At 39.0% G+C, this 10,423-nt stretch overlaps 1 long non-coding RNA gene across 3 annotated transcripts in view; it reads right to left on the bottom strand.

Moving 5' to 3' along the window:
* Positions 1-1,240: 1,240 nt before the first annotated feature.
* LOC122465536 overlaps positions 1,241-10,423 on the bottom strand; it is a 36,523-nt gene continuing 27,340 nt past the window's right edge. The window contains exons 2-6 of one of the 3 annotated variants that reach the window (XR_006290453.1): positions 10,054-10,127; positions 7,500-7,577; positions 6,210-6,286; positions 5,908-6,052; positions 2,936-3,287 (exon numbers count right to left, since the gene is read on the bottom strand). This is a non-coding gene — a long non-coding RNA (uncharacterized LOC122465536). Of the gene's footprint in view, positions 1,264-2,935; positions 3,288-5,907; positions 6,053-6,209; positions 6,287-7,499; positions 7,578-10,053; positions 10,128-10,423 lie in introns of those variants that run through there. The other 2 variants (XR_006290455.1, XR_006290454.1) reach the window with 2 other exon arrangements.

Below are 10,423 nucleotides of genomic sequence, written 5' to 3'. Positions count from 1 at the left end.
TCAGAAGATGGTGGCTGCTGCTTTATTATTGAATAAGGTGTAAAAACTTGCACAGATATAGTATATAATAAGGTGAGGGAACTCTGCCCATGTCAAAGTACATAGTGTCTACCGAAATATACTTAGATTTTGGTAAGCAGCTAATGTTTCCTGCAGGACTGATTTATTTTTGTTAATATTGTGACAAAGCTCTGTCCTCGCTTCTGTGGGTCCTGCGTTTCCTGGCAGATTTCACTAGCCTCAGAGGCTCACTGTGACCCGCCACGTAATCCTGCTTTCTCTAGAGACAAAGGTCACAGTCTACTGAGCCATTTTCATCATAAGCCAGCAAGGGAGGTGAGGAGAAGTTATCCTTCCTTGCACAGTCTCTGTTGTCTCCCAGTCTCAGTGATTAATCAGGGGGCAAAGGTGGGGGGGAGCCCGGGCCCACCCTCTACTCCGGGCTCCAGCCCAGGGACCCTAATTAGTATCAGCTATGGTAGCTGACCTTTTAGAAACATGACATGTACAATTCCCTGGGCTACTTCCCCCCACAGCAGCCCTCATTTCCTCAAGCTCCACTTCACCCTTACCCTTCACCCTTACTTCCTTGTGCCTGATATGGTGTGTACAACTCAGCCTCTCCAACAGTGCAACTTCCTCCCACAGCTCCTGACATGCACACCCACCTGACTAACTGGGAGGCTTTTAACTAGTTTCAGCCAGCCCCTGATTGGCTTCAGGTGTCCCAATCAACCTAGCATTCTCCCTGCCTTCTGGAAAGTTCTTAATTGGCCCCAGGTGTCTTAACTGACCTGGAGCAGCTTCCATTTCACTTAACCTGGTACCAGGGATTTGTTTAGCCTGGAGCTAATATATCTATCTCCCACTACTTTTCTATAGCCATCTGGCCTTGCCCCGTCACAATATATTTTATGATTTTCTCACATGAAGTGCCAGCAATTACAATTAAAACAACATTCATGTACAGGGTACATTTAAATTAATTACATAGCTCTGACAAAGTATCTCCACTTTTGCAATTGGTCACCCTGGGCTGAATCCTGATTTTCTCTCCAACATGGCAGTAAGATGTGTGGCAGCTTCTTATCCACTGTATAGCCTGGTTCCACAGTGGGCTGACCAATCCAAAAACGGTTGGGCCCAGGTACAGAAGAAAATCAGGGCATTCTGTGTTCATTCTATATTCAAAAGCCACGGAGTTGCTGGGCTATGTAAATTAACTCTGTTCCCGCAAGCACCCCTCTGAAAATCCTGTTGTGCCTGTAGAAAGAGCCAGGGACACTGTAGTGGTTTCCTTCCATTTATGAATCCCAAAGTAACTGTTTATCTTTTGGGGCAAATGAGATCTTATGCTCCATGTCAGGTGTGGCGGTGGGGAAGACGGTTGGCCCAGTGATGCCCTAGGTTCTCTCCAAGTCATCACCAGAGTGTGATTTTTCACATGTGAGACCTTTTTAAGTTTTCCTCACTTAATGGGTCATCCTCCCCGCAAGAAAGCAATGAATGTGCCCAGTGCCTGTCTGACATCAGCCCAACAGCGCTCAGGTTGGATTGGAACAGAAGGTAGGAAATGGGTAATTGCATAAGGACTATACAGGTCCCCTGAGAAGGGGCATTATACCCTTAGGTCATTGTAGTTGTGGATCCTGGATGCATCATGTAGATTATATATTGTGGAGACATTTAGGGCTAGTATTTGGCCTCATGAAACTCTATTAATATTATTTAGAATACTGTAGTGGGTAGAGGCCTCAGTAAGGATCAGGGCTTATTGTATTAGTGCTGAACAAATAATGAGTAAAGAGACAGTCTCTGCCCTAAGTAGCTTTTATATGTAGCCTTCAACAGATTTGTCAATCATATAACAACCTTACCTACAATTTAATGACCCTAATAACTATGTGTGCTTTATCAATTTAATTGTAAGGAGGTATTATACCACAACCATTCATCACTAAGCATGCCAAGTAAAAATAGAGAGAGACAGAGAGAGAGGGAGAGAAAAAACACCACAAAAAAAAAGGAGGAGCAAATTTGAGCTGCATCAGTCTAATCAATTCACCCCTGAGCTTCCTCTTAGCTGTGTCCCCCTTTTTTGGTTCTTGAAATTAAAATAAATAAATCCCCACATAACCTTGATCTGAGTGAAATCATCATATAATAACCTATACATTAAATAGTTATTGGAGATGATCTTCAGCATGTCCTCAGCAGTATTTTCTAATGTAGTGTGTAAAGAAAAAACAATTTGGACTATTAAGCATATGTGCTATTTAGAAATGTGTGCAAGAGGAACATACAACCATATGTGATAGACTGACGAAAAGACTAACAGTCAATTTTGTAAACTTAAATATGTGCCAAATGTGGGAGTCTGATTCTGATCCTACACGTGTGTAAATCAGAGGTAATTTAACTGAAATCTCTGATATTACACTGGTACAAATCTGGCAGGAAATCAGAATCAGGGACCAGAGTGCTAAATGGTATCCCAAACTGAACCTAAAGTAGTCAGGGTCCTTTTCTTTTAAATAAATAAATACATACATTTTTCTCTTATTTAATGTGGCACAGTGTGAGATTTTTGTATAAGTTTCTGTGGTTTTATGTGCAAACGTGTCCACTTTAAATGAAATATTTGCTACTTTGCTGAAAAGTTGCCTTTAATTTTCCTCCTATGATTAATATCTAAGAATTATTTTTGAAGAAAAAGTTTTATTTTCATAGCCCTCTTGTAAATAATATTTTGAAGCCTATTTCGTTATTTGTATAATTGTAAACAATGAATCAATCATTTTTCAATAAAACCTATAGTGACCAAAAATTCCTTAGACTACTTTGGCTAGTTAGATTCATGATGAAGAAAATAAACTGAAAACACAAATCCTGACTAAGCATAATTCTTGCTTTTAGGCATCATCAACACTGATATTTAAGACGTTCAGTATTTTTGTAGCAAGACTCAGGTACACTGTTTTTAATTTTCTGTTTGGTTTCATTTATTAAATTAGTAGGTAATAGTGATAGTCCTGGTAGTAATTACACATGGAAACAGAAAACCTGTAGTAAACCTGGTAGCATTTTAAGAATCCAGTCATCATGAATTCATCTGGTATTTACTGAAGTAGTCCTGTTCATAATGAATTCATGATGTATTGTTATCAATGTCACATGTACAATCGTTGTTCTACTGAAATCAACACTATTTAATTTACTCAGTGGTAGTGTAAGATCAATTTTGTTTCAACAGTAATGGTTTGTGTAGCTTTTCTGCATGGTACTTCCTATAATACAAAAAAGGAAGATGTCATAAGATAAAGTGCAGTATAGTATGTGCTTTGAACTTTACTATACACTTTTCCCCCACAATAAGCACAAAAGTAGCCATAACTTTAAGTATATAAGAGCTATACAAATTCAAGAGTGACTGAGATGCAGTTAAGTTAATGTGGCACAAGTTACTTCAGCTGAAAAGAAAATGATGCCATCTCTGTACAAAGACACTGTATAGTGTGTGTCATTTCAGTATCTTTGCTTTGTCAGACTTGCTAAAGAAGAAAAAAAAAGCAGCATTAATATGCAGAAGGTTTCTCAGATACCAAGTGCATACTTGGGGCATGACAAATAATGAATTAAGCAACAGATTCAGTGGCTTTGTTTGGAAGGGAAAGATGTTCTAACCTGTACTGCTGTATTCTAGGAGCTGCACAAGAATGAGTAATTTTATTTTAAATATACGGTATCCAATTTGCTATAGTAATACACAAGGGAGATGCAAATTACAGGTGTACTGCTGTTTCTTATATAATTCCAGAAATGAGGGTTACTACAAAGTGAAATCAGAGAGAATATTTTCAGCTCTCTATTGAAGATGTTTACAAGCTCACTCAAAAATCTTAGTTCTACTCCTTCTACTCCTAAGTGACTTGGTGTTTCAGATTATGGCTCATCATTTTCAACACAATGTATTTTTGCTTGAAATTTTAAAATGCTAACTTTAAAAAATGAGTTATGGCCACTGTGAAATATTACATGTGATGTTTTATTGAACAAGAGTGTCAGATAAACAAATCTATTATCCCTTTTTCAACTTAGGTCCTTTATATTTTTGGGCTTAAGTGACAGGCCGAGAGCCCAGACTTCCATGAGTTCTTTGAATTGATGGCTCAGACCATCAAACTTCCTGGTCTGACATCAAGTGACATCCCTCAACGTTGTCATTGCATCAGGACTTCAAGCTTCTTCAGACATAAAACAGAAATGTCTGTGAGTTTACTGGCTCAGCACCCACGGTTAAAGTAGATCAAAAAGGATGAGGGAAATTCATATATTATAACGTTTGGATGTTTTCATTTACAGATTCCAAAGCCAGAGGAGACTACTGTGGTCATCCAGTCTGACCACCTGCATAACACAGGCCATAGAACTTCCCCAAAATAATTCCTAGAGCATATTTTTTAGAAAAGCATCCAATCTTGATTTTAAAATTGCCAGCGATGGAGAATGCATAACAACCCAGGGTAAACTGTTCCAGTGATTAAACTCTCACTATAAATATTTACACTTATTTCCAATCTGAATTAGTCTAGCTTCAGTTTCCCGCCATTGGATCATATTATACCTTCTTCTACTAGATAGATGACTCCATTATCAAATATTTGTTTCCCATGTAGGTACTTATAGACTGCGATCAAATCATTAGTGTCAATATGAACCATCACCAATGGGTCCTTGCCCATCATCTTCAGAAGCCTAATCAATCTTAGAGTGGCATCTCCTGTTCTGGCTCCAGGAAGGCAGGATATCATCCTGTTGTCCGCTTGTTCCTTGCAGAACGTTCTTTCTATTCTTCTGAGTACTGAATGCAAACATAGCTGTTTACAGCATGCAGTGAAGTGACATTTATCATCTTGAATGATGAAAAATGGCACAGAGCAAAGAATGAGGACAAGTGAATGTGTATGAAAGAAGCAAGCTTATAGAAAGCCAAAGTATGTGTATGAGTGTGCACAAGCACATACAGTGTGGGGCTGTGTAGAGGAACAACGCTTGTGCTCCTAACCATATTCCTCATCCACATTCCTTCTGTGGAGAGCCAGAAAAGACAAGGGCCACTGCATTTCCCCTGGATTCTAGGCGGGTGAAGGGAGCTGGATGTGCCATGATTTCATTCTTTCCAGGGGATAGCTAGCTTGAACAATTCCTCTCCTCCCATCAGGTACACGTGCTGTTCCCCAATGGGTATGTAGGCTTGGAGTCCCAGAAACGCCTTACGCAACAGCATCTTCTCAGACTCCCATTTCAGATTCTTCTGCCCAATAATTCCTCTCTCCACTGACCAGTGGCAAAGCAGAAGGGAGGCAGAGCAAAGTTCCTTACAGGTGTGTCTTTAGGCCCTGTCTTTAAATAGAAACCATGAAGACCTAAAGGGCAGGGAAATGGGATGCAACAAGATTTTTTTCCTTTTATCTCATTGTCAGATTTATATCTGAGGCACTAAACACTGCGATTTCAATAGCGTCTCTTTCACAGGTTCTTTTCGTTTTACTTATCGTATGATCTGATAATCTTATTTCTATTACTACTTCCAATTTCCATCCATAGAGATTCATCTCCAGCTTTAGTTCCTGTATGCTGCCTAATTCTATTTGCAGTTAGTATTTCTTTGTCCCAGTGACACATTTCATTGCTCTTTCTTTTAAACGGCCACTTGCCTGGAAAAACTGTATTTCCTTCTGGAAAATGTTATACTTGCTCCTATTACAAGTAACTCGTAAGATTAATGTAACAAAGATTAGTGAAATATTTCTGCTCTTCTCTCTCCATTTCAGTTGTTATTTTGTGCATTAGACTGTTCTGTTGACTGTGCATTCCCTTCCCCAGCCTCTGTAAAAGGGCACTCACCAGTGACAGCCATGGCAGAGCTGAAAGTGACACGGAAGTGAGGCAGCAAACAGGATGGTGTGAGCACAGAAAGAAAGGGGAGGAGGAGATGTGAGCTCTAGCATGTTTGGTTTTGTTGCTCTCTCCACCTGCCCAAAAGAGCCTTCTGCACATAAATGGGGAGTAGAAACAAACATTTTAAAAATTCAGCAATACTATGTATGCTATTTTTTAACAATTACTACAAAAAATTCAAGGTGTCAGTGTACCTCAAAGGGGTCTGTATTACTCAGTGTTCATCCCCATTAATTTTCATCACTCACCAGGTTTCTGTTATGGTCATGACTGCATCACAGCCATCACTTCTTGACTCAAAAGTTTCGCTCCGCTGGTGGTACCACTATGAAAGTGTGTATGTTTCAGTGAGGGAACAAACACAGCAAACAAATTGAATAGTTCAATATGAGTCATCAGCTGCATTTCTGCATACAGAAATTCTTAAAAATCTAAAGAGGGAAGTCTGGAAAATCTCCCCCTGAAAATATTTTTGTGTAAAATAAGGCACTTTGGAAGTTAATTAGGAGCAGACAAGTTTTATACTGAATAATATGCTCCCTGAGGGAAAAAAAACATAGTTAAGGGGAATTCAGGGAAGTCTCACCCAAGTTGTTTGAAATAGTTACTATAAGAATTTAATTTTTCACAGAGTAACAAGGAAGGTGGTCAAATTTATCCCTGAGGTAAACCCACTGGCAACACTAGAGATTAATTTTGCCCAGTAAATAAAATATACTGAACATATGACTTAACAAAATGTACTAAATATTTAGCCAGTCAAGGGAGTGGAGGAGGAGGCATGTTTTTATGATCTCATGGAATCAGGCCAAGCCACATGTGTGCAAAAGGGCCCTCATTGTTCTGTCTACCTCTAATACATTCAGAAGCAGAGATGTTTCTTTGAGGATTAAAGGAGTGATATAGCAACTCTGGATATAGATCAAAATTGCCAAGAGGAGGAAAACGACTCACAAGAAATACCACAACAGAGAATGAAGTGGCCATCAACCAAAAAACAACAATACAATAACTGTAGATTCCCAAACAATTTAACCACACTACTTTGGTTTATAACAAGTATCTGGTTTATAACAAGATAAATGCCAGCATGGAAAGGTTATTAGCTCCTCCATTTCACTATCTGGAATCCAGGGGTCTTGCTGGAAGAGTAGTTGACTGGCTTCTTTCCATTCTGACTAATGAAATATTTATTTTTCTTTTTGAGTGCCAATCCCACCCTTTATTATATGAAATTATTTTTAAAATTTTCTCTACATCCCAAATCAAAGCTGGACAGTAAATACATTACCATAGGTGCTGGAACAGTTTTTATAGTGGAGGTGTTGAGAGACATTGAGCCAAACTGTAAACCCTGTATCTAATGGAAATCACTTCAAGCCAGGGGATACTGCCACACCCCCAGCACCCTTAGTTCCAGCACCTATGTACATTACTGGCCATTATGGCACATTTTCAATATGACAGCTTAGATTCTGGAAAAAAGGAGGCAAACTCAGGAGAGGTGGGTATACACCATACATGTCCCATACACTCACCTAGTTTAGTCTGGAATGGACTAAAGCTGAGCTGACCATGTGAGAAAAAGTCTCTTCTCCTCTCTCTGGAACCATTTCCTGATAGGATATGTACAAAACAGAGCTGGTCAACATTCTTGTTCAGCAAAACCTTTTTTCCTCTAATAAACAGGGCTTTTTTTACCAAAATGAATTTTTTTGTGGAAAATTTTCAAAGCTTTCTATATTTTCAATGAAAAACCAACATCTGAAGTTTTTCCACTGAATACTAAAAAAGTTTTTTGAAAACTGAAAAACTTGGTGGATTTCAATCTTGGCTTTTCATCAAAACCAAAAATGTTTAGAAGAAATTTTTTAAAAATTCAAAAATTCTTAAAGAATTGGTATTTCTCAATTAACTTTAGGGTACTGTTTCTTTAAAATTGTAGCAGCAAACCAGGCATAATGGGGGCTAGAGAAAGGTGCAGGCAGAATTTCTCCAGTGAAACACACAAAGAGAGTAGCTGTAAGGATAATGCTGCTTTCTTGATCCTAATCCTAATCCCGGTCCTTGTTCAATGTTATAGAAAGAGTTGATTTCTTCTAATTCTTTATCGTTGTCATATGACACCTCCCAATTCAGGATCTCTTGTAACCACAGATTCTGCAGCCTCAGAACCAACCCTGCCTACAGCCTCTCTGTCATTCCCCAAGTCAGCTGCTGCCTTTTCAGCTCATACAGGCAGCTGGTTAGCCAAAAAACACACACACAGCTGAATAAAATAAGTGGCCTTGCTCAGCTTGCCTGTTCTTAAGACCACTCCTAGCTCGGACACTTATTAGGATGTGATTATTTGGCAGGATATACTCAGCACAAGCCTGCTGAGAGCTTATAGAGTAGCTTGGGAAATGATTTTTTTCCCCTTTGAAAAACTTGGCCAAAAACCATTTTCATTTTAGTCAAAATGTTTCTTCCAAATGTTTCTGGTTCTGTCAACAAAACAAAAAAAACAAACATTTCTGGTTTGCTGAAATTAAAAAAAAAAATCACCGATGAAGTGAGCTGTAGCTCACGAAAGCTTATGCTCAAATAAATGTGTTAATCTCTAAGGTGCCACAAGTACTCCTTTTCTTTTTGCGAATACAGACTAAACATGGCTGCTACTCTGAAATCTGTTTTGTCAGTTTCAACAAAGCCAGAATTTTTTTCACAAAAAAATTCATTTAATCAAAAGGCCATTTTCTGCCAAAACACATTTGACAGAAAATTTTCAAGTAGCTTTAATTCCTAGTCTATTGAACTTGTATGGACTCTCCAACAGGTCTCATGAACCTAAGCTATTTGTAGCTATACCAAAGGTTTTGATCATTCCTGACTTATCTGGTTGTGAATGTGGCATGACAGTACTTCTGCTATTGTTAGCTAGGTTGGCACAAAACACATCTGTGACATGCTGTACCCCATGTTCACCACCTTTATCTGGTTAGTTTATATTTTGTACAATGTATGCCTTGTGAGGTATCATTTTAAAACTCATAGTCTGCTGAATATTACTATCCTCTTAAAAGGTATGTAACAACACTGCATGTAAAATTATAACATTTTACAATACGACTGTTACTGAAATACGTTGTAGTTCTGGGTAACACCCACAAATCATTTTCTTAAAGACGACGGCACACTAGCATGCCAGCAAGGTGCTAAAGAGCCATTACCTGCTTAACTGGCCATTCACCAGCAGGGGACAAGGTATAAACAAGAAATTTACATTTCATCCTAGACACAGTCCAAATGTCACATACACAGGTAGCTATTTGTCTACGCCCCGGTGGGGAGCTAATCCTCAAAGAGAGGAGAAGGGTATAAAAATAAGAGACAGTGACCTCCATATCACCCATCTCCTCCTCCAGTCTCTCTGCTTGCGGCATCAATGAATACCTGAAGAACACTGAGGGAGGGGTCCCTGGCTGAAAGGAAATTCAGCATGTGAACTGTTACAGCTTATGGTGAGAGAGATGTCTTGCTTTTAAGTTCATGTAGGTATTAGCTTGTTGTTTTATCTTCTTATTTCTTTTGTAACCAGTTCTGACTTTTATGTCTTATCGCTAGTAATCACTTAAAATCTACCTTTCTCTAGTTAATAAACATGTTTTATTGTTTTACCTAAATCAGTGTGTTTGGACGGCAGTGTTTGGGAATCCCAACTTAGGATAAGAAGGCTGGTGCATAATCATTACCCAGTGTTGCCATGATGGACTTACTATGAGCTTGTGCTACCCAGGAGAATACTGAGCAGTGCAAGATGCACATTTCTTGGGAACAAGGCTGGGACTGAAGAATTTGCCAGTGTTGCCCTGTATGTAGTTCATGAGTGGCTGGGAGAGCATTCATGTATTTAGCTGGGAGTGAATTTACTGGCTGATAGCTGCATGAGCAGACCAGGAGTGGCTGTTCTGGCAGCAAAGCAATGTAAAAGGCACCTCAGGGTAGAGTGTTCAGCAGACAGCACAGTTCAACAGTGCAGACTGTACCCTGGGGAATGTCACAATGTCATGCATGTCTTTAACTTATTTCACCAGAGATTTCCCCACCTACTTCATATTCTCTGTAGTGGTTTTACCATTCTCAGCAGGATTACATTTCACTTCAAATTGTTCCTCAATTTCATCCTGCAGAATAAAAATATTGGTCAGTAACAGAACCACAATGCTTAATGTTTAATAAGAACAGAAACATTCACAGACCTTCACATCCCATTTTCATAATATTTTGGTTTCATTCATCTTGTCCTTGATGAGATAGCTGCTGACAGCTAACATTTCTCAGAATACCACTAGACAGACAAGCACGTACTGTGGATATTGATGATGTCTTCTCATTACGGTATTATATATTCCCTTGAAAATATGAAACTGACAATAAACACTACATTGGCTTTTGATCAAGCTCTTGATCCTGTAACTTC

Source organism: Chelonia mydas, chromosome 4 (assembly GCF_015237465.2).
Source record: "Chelonia mydas isolate rCheMyd1 chromosome 4, rCheMyd1.pri.v2, whole genome shotgun sequence".
NCBI classification, from domain to species: Eukaryota; Metazoa; Chordata; order Testudines; family Cheloniidae; genus Chelonia; species Chelonia mydas.
Note: the sequence above shows the minus strand (reverse complement) of the source record. Positions and strands in the feature narration are given on the sequence as shown.